A 10000-nucleotide genomic window follows, 5' to 3' on the forward strand; every position below is an offset into this window, starting at 1 on the left:
TTCTGTTTTTCTCGACAAATACTGCATTCAATTGGATATGATTTCATGTGAATCATGCTAATTCGAATGTGAGAATATTGCTTCGAGGATCTTTTTTTCCTAATGTTTTTTTTTTCTCTCTCTCTTTTGATAAACGAAGTTTCCAATAACTTTACAATTTAATTTTTCGGACCTAATCTTTGTGTTCTTATTTATCGTTCTAACTATGTCTTTTTATTTGAAATATCCTTGTGCCTAATGGAGGAAAAACTTTCTGAATGTCAATAATTATGAAGTTGAGATATCAATTTCCCAAAGTTTTGTACCAAAAATACAATGAAACATATCTCAACATCAACATTAAATATTATTTCCAATGTCAATAATAATAGGAAACTATTCTCAATTACCTTAAAAAACCTAAACTTATTAGCATTCTCTGTTAATTACCGCAAACATGGCCTATTTCACCACTACCCCATAGCTCAAGGGAGTACAACTTCATCAAGGTAAGAATATCAAGAGCTTCCTCCATCCGCTTTGTTGTTTAGTACAGATATACAAGGACAATCTTTTTCCTATACTCAGATAGGATTCTTGTTTTGCATTTAGGTATGATGAGGATACCACTACACTTCACCAGCACTATAAATAGCAAAAAAAAAGAAAAAAAAATTCAACACACCAACAGCTAATGGCTCAACAATTCCTTTTACAAATGGATTTTGGCATTCACCAAGAATCTCAGAAAATAAGGGAAAGTGTTGAGCCACCAAATATACTAGTTATAGTGCGATATATATATATATATATATATATATATATATATATATATATATATATATATATATATATATATATATATATATATATATATACATATATATATATATATATATATATATATATATATATATATATATATATATATATATATATATATACATACATATATATATATATAAATATATATATATATATATATATATATATATATATATATATATATATATGTAGATGTGTGTTTTACATAAAGGTAAATCAACTCTTTAATCATGAGAATTCCCCAAAAACCTATAACTCAGCATATTATTGTGAAGATTGCAATTTGGTAGCAAAAGTTTAGTTTAGTTGCCTTTTGGCGCTTGAGTTGACAAGTCCCTCACCTGAAAGGGTAGTGTGCGGTGTACTTACGAAAGAACCTTTTTGTAATAAATGAAGAAAACTAATATTCCGACATCTCATTATCTGTCCACGTGGTTCATATTGGGTTCAGGTGTAAAATTACGTCTGTTTGTGTATGCTGTGAGTGAAGTTGTTCTTTGAGCCATTGAAATAAAAGTTCAAGATGCTTAGATACACAAGGACTAACATAGTAAACGCTGCTGCTGCAGGAGATAAGAACGAAGGAGCAGTGGGATATAGCATTCTCGACGAAGAATATAGACAGGAAAGTTGAACGCAAGAATTGGAAAATAAGTTAGAAATCTTAGAAAAGTTAATGAACAGATTCTTGGTTGAAATGAACAGATTCTTGGTTGAACGAGAAGAGGCGCAGCGCGCAACCACAGCATATCGAACGTACATAAACATAGTCCAAACGCACACAAGTGAAAGTACACATGAACAGCCGAGTGAAGATACGCAAATCGTAGTTCGAAAGTTGCCAGAACTCCAGGCAAGTGTTAGGCCTTTTGATGAGCAGTGGCCTAACGAAGGGTTTCAATCGACTGAAGTGTTTTGGGAGACTTTGAAATAGCTATATATGGGTGGTCGGAAAGAGAAAAAGCTATTTAAGTAATTAGATTGCTAAAAGATGCTCCGGCAATAGAGGTGATGTGTTGGCCACAAGAAAGTTTAAGAAGTTATATTGAAATAAAGCGACGTTTGATTGAGAAGTATGCCTTACCTGATGCAAGAGGGGGAGACATAAAAGTAAATTACAAACCCAAAATATGGGAAAGTGAATCCATTGTTAGTTTGCAACTCCCATTTTTCGGGATTGCCATTCATTTGCTACCCCTAGTGCCAATGTCCCAAAAGGTGATTAAAAGGCAATTGCCCTTGAACATATTCGTAGATAAGTAAACCCGTATTAATGTGGTTATCTGTTCGATGACAATCACTCGTTAGCAGACGTAGTGAGTGCGATACAAAACATTTCAGACAGTTTGCCAGAAAAAAAAACTGCTGGGAACAACTGGCCCAATTCCGAGAAGTTGGCAGCCATGAGAGACACTCGACCCCCGAAGAGGGGTAAAGGGGAATGCAGTCAGTAATGCTGGTAGTGTGGGGTAGAGAGGCACTGATGAGTGGAGTGACCCACTAAAGGATCCACCCGGTGTTACACTTGTAAGGCCTATGATCATCTATCTTGAGAGTGCCCAGCAAAAAGCACCCATGGCGGGAAGGCTGTGCCACACATACACCTCCCCCCCCCCCCCCCGCCTGCCCAACATACAAGGAAAAGGAAAGAGAGGAAGACGGTGACAAGGGAGTTCGGAACGCACCTACCCCCCCCCCCCCCCCCCCCGGCCCGCATATCACTAGCAGTAGCCGAGGAAGAGGTGATGTCAGACGTGACAGAGCAGGCCCTGGGACCTCCATCGGTACCCCTAACCTCACCCCAGCAGCAGTAGGGATCAGCGGCATTGTATCTGAGGTCATTGGCCTGTGCCCCAAATCTCGTAATTTCCATCTAGGAATGTTAGCTGTTAGGATGGATCTGCCAAATAAATCCATTCGTGCGTTGATCAAAACAAGGGCCAGCGTTTCATTGATTGAATAAAGATTCTCCTCAAACCCACTACAGTCAACGGTATCCATCATTCTTGATAAGCCTGGAGGAAATAAACTACGCAAAAACATTACATCAATCGTCAATTTCAAGGTGGGGTCTGTGAAGTTTACACATGATTTTTCTGTCTTGCCCACCTTGGGAGTTCCAGGAATCGAGGCAATTTTAGGAGTTGATTTTATCTCTAATAATCAAATTTGCATTTTTGTGGGAAAAGATACAATAACAGTAAAAGCAGGAAGGTACAGTGACCCCGTGTCATCCTTTTGCAGAAGGAACCAAGGTTGCTGTGAAATCCCCATGACAATTGGGCCCATATGATATTAGAGGGCTTGAAGGAAATAAAAGAGAACAGAGCTGATATAACGATAGTTAATATGTCAAATAAAAGACATGTGTTAGGAAGTGAGTCGGTATGTGAATTAGAGTTATGTGAAATTGCTTATAATGGGATGTTGGGAGCCGCAACTCCTGCCCGCACAGACGAACGCACTCAGAATTTGATTATGCAAGCACTAAAACTGTCAGTCAAAATATCAGTCTGTAGTTAGTGAGTTTGTCAATAATTATTCCGATATAATTGTAATTGGAGACGAGCCACCCGGGCTGAATGATTGATTTCCCTTTAGCATTGAAACTGGGCAGGCGGAGATGATCAGGTCAAGGCCTTATAAGGTACCTATTCATTTCCAGGGAGAGAAAGAAAGGGAAATTAATAAATTAAGGGAACAAGGGACAATCGAAGAGAGTGAATCCACCAGGGCTTTTCTTATTGTAGCTTTTAGGCAAAAGGATGGCGCGGTAATATTGTGTGTTGATTATAGGAAGTTGAATGCAATCACTAATGAGAATTCATTGCCCTTGATCAAAGAATTACTTGTGAAAGTACGGGATAGTAAATATTTTGCAAATGTTGATTTAAAATATGGATACTATCAAATACGTATTCAGGAAGACAGTAAATGTAAAACTGCATATATAGTTAACGATTAATTATTTCAGTTTAATTATCCTCCTTTTGGTGTTAAAAATGCTCCAAGTCATTTTTCTAGAGTAATGATGGTGGTTTTGTCTCCCTTAATTGGCCATAAGGTTCTTGTTTATTCAAACGATATCATAATTACAGGGAAGGTAGACAAAGAATATAATAATAATATTCGTAAATTTTTAGAAGTATTGCGACGTAATAGTATGAAAATTAATTTGTCAAATTGCAAATTTTTCTGTAAACAGGTCGAATTTCTATGTAACATGATAACCCCAGAAGTTATCCAACCCTGCCCCAGTAAAGTAGCGGCTATAAGAGATTTCCCCAGGCCACATAACTCTAAATGAGTAGCTGGATTCCGAGGGCTCGCTGGGTATTACAATAAATTCATAAGAGGATTTGGAGAATAGCGTGACCCTTAGATGCTTTAAAGAAAAAAAAAGTAATAAATTGGAGAGGAGGAGAAGAAAGGGCCTTTAACCATTCAAAAGCAAGCAGCCTTAACTAGCAATGAATTACCCGCTTATGCAAGATTTGATCGCCCGTTTTCAGTGACAACAGGTACGAGTAGAGGAGCTATTGGTGGCGTAGTTTCTCATCGAGATGATAAAGACAGAGAGCAACCCTGCCCCAGTAACTAGCCGCTATAAGAGATTTTCCCAGGCCACATAACTCCAAATGAGTTGTTGGATTCCTAGTGCTCGCTGGGTATTACCATAAATTCATAAGAGGTTTTGGAGAAAAGCGTGACCCTTAGATGCTTTAAAGAAAAAAAAATGATAAATTGGAGAGGAGGAGAAGAAAGAGCCTGTTACCATTTGTAAGCAATCAGCCTTCACTAGCAATGAATTACTCGCTTATGCTAGATTTGTTCGCCCGTTTTTAGTGACAACAGGTGTGAGTAGGGCAACTACTGGTGTCGTAGTTTCTCAACGAGATAATAAAGGCAGAGAGCAACCCATTTGTTTTGCTTCCTTGGCATTTAAAGGGGCAAAAAAGAGTTATAGTACATTCGATCGAGAGGCTTTGGTTATTCTTTGGGTTATAGAGAGCCATCAATTCTTTTTATTAGGTCAGTCGATTGAGTTGCAAAGCGATCATCGCCCTTTACGTAATTTGTATCATAAAAAGGATTTGACCTCTTGACAAGCGAGATGGATTGAGAGATTGTTAGAGTTTAATATAAAGGGTTTTTACCACTTTGAAGGTAAAGCTAACAAGGTAGCTGATGCTCTCTCTAAAGGTGCAGTAATAGGAGTAACATCTAGGGCACAAAAGAGGAACGGAGAACATAACCAAAAATTTGAAGACCCCCATCAAATAGCAAAAATAGAGAACGGGATGTGAATTCTCCCGATGAGCAGTCAGGAGAGAGAGAGAGAGAGAGAGAGAGAGAGAGAGAGAGAGAGAGAGAGAGAGAGAGAAATCTGAGCGGCGAAGGTAAATATATGTGGGTGGCAGAGGACATGGACAGGGGTGTCGAGAATGAATGCCCTGGTGATGCAGGTTTGATTGACTTGGGAGGCTGGGACATAAGAGTGACAGGGACAAAAAATTAGGAATGGACGGAAAGAGTGTGAGCCGGGATTAAAGGTTAATCGGGGAGTTATCTGTCATTCCTGAATGTGCCTCGTGAGTAGTTTTTCATAGAAAATTATCTTATGTTGTCCTTACGAGAAGAGGGGAGGGGAATTTTGTGCACGGGTAGTTCTTCCTCTCTCTTTAATTAATCGAGCCATCCACATTGTACATGCAAGTCAGTATCCAGGGTATTTAGGGATTTATAGAATATTTAGGATAACACGTGGATCCTTCTTTTGGTTACGAATGATAAAGTCCATAGAGAATTGTAAAAAAGGCTGTCATGCTTGTAGATGTTTCAAAGAACTTAAAAAAAACTGTACCGGAAGCTGGAGAGTGGCCTGTGGTTCCTAAAAAAATTATATGGATGTGGTAGGACCATTTCCTACTGGTTTAACACAACATGCATTTATTCGGTACACTCATACTAACGCAATGTTGGATAAATCAACAAATTCATTAGCCCAGGCGCTGTGCTCTTTCATTACTATTCAACACTTTTCAGTGACCGCATATAGGCCTTCAGCAAATGGCTTAGTGGAATCGCATAATAGGGAAGTTTTGCAAATTTTACGTTACTTAGTGGCTGATGACCGCTTTCATTGGCATTCAATGCTTCCTACAGCTGAGCTAGCTTTGAACATTGCGTATAATGCATCGCTCAGGGACACACCTTTCTTTTTAGTGTATGGACAAGATCCTGTGTTTCCAAATTATTCAACTGAGCAATACCGTCAATATTTATTAAATCTATTTAGGAGAGTAATGAACACTACTGAAAGGTTTTTGGAAAGAGCTAATGAAAAACACAGCTCAAAGTATGATGGTTGGTTCAAAACTGCCCCGGTAAAAGTATTTGTGGGCGATCGTGTGTATCTGAAACGATTACAACCTAGGAAACACAAACTAGAGCCAGCGTATTTGGCCTGTACCGAGTAAAGATGGTTAAATCTAACACAGTTGTGATACAAAGCATTATTAATGACCCATTGTCTGAACATCATCAGGGACACATCCATTTGGTGCCTGAAGTGGTAGTTTTCAAAAGTGTTCCTCCTTACCCCTTGCATACGTAATATTTCTCGTGTTAATGAGTAGAATTTTTTTTTTCCTTTGCTGTTGTTGTTTGAACAGTCCTCATTTCTTCTTTTGACGTATTTTAATTAAACTTGATGATAACGATGTGTTCTTATATTGATGCTTAATGTAAAATGTTGTGATAATTTTGATGAGTGTGGAAACGCTATAAAATTGCTGAGTGAGCCTAAAATCAATCAAAAGTGTATTATTCATATATTTATATGATTCCTGGTTGCTGGGGCCGGGGCGATTCCCGAATGGCAAGTGGGTGCGGTATTTGAGTTCAGCCTTGAGGATAGACAGTGTTAAAGAATGTGTAGATTATAATACCTTATTCCTAATGTTATAAAAGAAGGGCGGGAAGATGAATGATTTTCTTGGGAAAACGGGTAGTGGCCACCAATTGATAATTACTAGTGCAAGTTTAGTAGTGATTTGAATTAATGGCAAAACGTTAGTGGTGAGTTCTGTTGCAAAATTTTGCCGTAAACCAGGACAAGTAAAATCGAGGGATGAAGGAATATCTATCCCTACCCCTGTCCCGCCAAAAAGCCCGTATTGCCTGCAACCAGAGGGAGGTTATTGATGAGGTTTTGTAAAACTGATGATGTTATGATTTTTTTTTCACTTTGTGTATTCTGTGTTTTATTTGTAGTAGTCTTAAGTAAAAACGAGTGGAATTATTTCTACTGTATTGTGTACATTTCATCATGCAATACTTCATTTTTTTTTTGTGGAAGATGTGTTATTTTTTGGGGTGATTTTTATATATACATATTTTTTGTTGTATTTCCCTTTAGTACATGCCATGCCTATTCCGGGAAGAGTCCTCCATATATCATAGACTATTGAGCGAGAGTGCAGACCTCCTCCCAGAGTGAGGAGCTGAGGGTGGGGGGAGTAATATCCTAATTTAGGTATGTAGATGTGTGTTGTAAATCAAGTTAAATGAACTCTTTAATCATGAGAATTCCACAAAAAAACACATCTTGCTGTAAACATTGCATTTTGGGAGCGAAGGGAGTTTAGTTGCCTTTGGGTGCTCGAGTTGACAGGTTCCTAACCTGAGAGGGTAGTTGTGTACCGTGAGTAGGTCTGAACGGGTAGTGAAAAGTAATTATGAGCAGAAATATTGAAAAAAAAATGAAATTAAAGAAAAAAATTCAAAGAACTTCCAAAAGATGCTACGATAATAAAAAAAAGTATGAAGGTAGGAAAGAAGCAAAAACTAAAGAATTTTTTGTGACGGATGATAATAAGGGTTATTTAGAACAAACATAACGGAAAATAACTGGGACAAACGTTAGCCCATAATATCAGCTGTGAAACATTTTTCATCATTGTTTTTTTTACTACTTATTTATTCATTTATTTTTTTATGAGAGAGAGAGAGAGAGAGAGAGAGAGAGAGAGAGAGAGAGAGAGAGAGAGAGAGAGAGAGAGAGAGAGAGAGAGAGAGAGAGAGAGAGAGATTAGAATATATAGTAAGTGAAGAATTCTTTTATTTGGCAGAAAAAAAGTACCAAAAAGACCGAATTCTTTTGTAGATACTGTTTAAGGCACATGATATATTCATTGACTAGATTGCAAATAGCATGAGTGAAATAATATAAGATAAAAGTATTTTCTATGACTGAAGACTGCATTTACAACTGAAGGATATTTTATGCGGAGAAAAAGTGTTAAACATCAAGGATATGAAATTGTTTAACCATGAACAGAAATGCTTTCAGAGCCTCTATGCATTATTATTATTATTATTTTTATTATTATTATTATTATTATTATTATTATTATTATTATTACTAGCCAAGCTACAACCCTAGTTGGAAAAGCAAGATGCTATAAGCCCAACGGCTTCAATGGGGATAAATAGCCCAGTTAGGAAAGGAAATAAGGAAATAAATAAATGATGAGAATATATTAGCAATAAATCATTCAAAAAAGAGTAACAGAGTCAAAATAGATAGGTCCTATATAAACTCTTAACATCGTCAAAAACAGATATGTCATATATAAACTATAAAAAGACTCATGTCAGCCTAGTCAACATAAAAACATTTGCTCCAACTTTGAACTTTTGAAGTTCTACTGATTCAACTACCCGATTAGGAAGATCATTCCTCAACTTGGTAACAGCTGGAATAAAACTTCTAGAATACTGTGTAGAATTAACTGCTTGCCTAGTATTACGAACAGGATAGAATTGTCCGGGGAGATCTGAATATAAAGGATGGTCAGAGTTATGAAAAATATTATGCAACATGAATAATGAACTAATTGAATGACGGTGCCAAAGATTAATATCTAGATCAGGAATAAGAAATTTAATAGACCGTAAGTTTCTGTCCAACAAATTAAGATGAAAATCTGCAGCTGAAGACCACACAGGAGAACAATACTCAAAACAAGGTAGAATGAAAGAAATAAAACACTTCTTCAGAATAGATTGATCACCGAAAATCTTCTAAGACTTTCTCAATAAGCCAATTGTTTGTGCAATTGAAGAAGACACAGACCTAATGTGTTTCTCAAAAGTAAATTTGCTGTCGAGAATCACACCTAAAATTTTAAAAGAGTCATACAAATTTAAAGAAACATTATCAATACTGAGATCCGGATGTTGAGGAGCCACCGTCCTTGACCTACTTACAATCATACTTTGAGTTTTATTAGGATTCAACTTCTTACCCCATAATTTGCACCATCCACTAATTTTAGCTAAATCTCTATTAAGGGATTCACCAACCCCATATCTACATTCAGGGGATGGAATTGATGCAAAGAGAGTAGCATCATCTGCATATGCAACAAGCAACAAGATAATCTTCTGAATAAACATAATTGTGTAGGATCTTGACTATGAATTAGTTTGGATGATCCAAAAATCTCGATTAATATGAACAAACGTGGACTACATCAGTATTTTGGGGGGTTCTACGCTAAATTATATATATATATATATATATATATATATATATATATATATATATATATATATATATATATATATATATATATATTATATATATATATATATATATGTTTATGAGAAAAAACAATAAGTTATACACTTTTCTTAGTTTGTCTTTATGTTACACATTGTTATAAATCCATAGGGTAGGACAATACTCTACAGAATGATTTCATAATTGTTTGAAAATACACGGTTCTTTAAAAAAAAAAAAAAAAATCACTTGAATTACCGTGGAAAATTGTAATTCTTTAGAATTCTTTTGTCCCTCTAAGGTTCAGATCTAGGTTGCGTGTTAGCAGTAAATAAATAAACACGAACAAAGCTAGAAAGTTCTGTGTCATGATCTTTTACCTAGCATTATCTATAAGTTAAAGATTTTTGGGACCATCATATGTTTGGGATTAAGGAACGGTAATTTTATGTGTAAGCTTACTCTTGTGGACATTGTAAAATAGGGGAAAAAAAGGAAAACTATTGCTAAACATTTGTATAAATGAATAAGGAAATAGAAAAAAAAAAATACACGCAATTCAGGGAGTCCTTGTAAAGTCATCCAGCTGTCATATAAGTTGCAAAGGTTTGTATATTTTTCGATTAA

Source organism: Palaemon carinicauda, chromosome 16 (genome assembly GCF_036898095.1).
Source record: "Palaemon carinicauda isolate YSFRI2023 chromosome 16, ASM3689809v2, whole genome shotgun sequence".
NCBI lineage: Eukaryota > Metazoa > Arthropoda > Malacostraca > Decapoda > Palaemonidae > Palaemon > Palaemon carinicauda.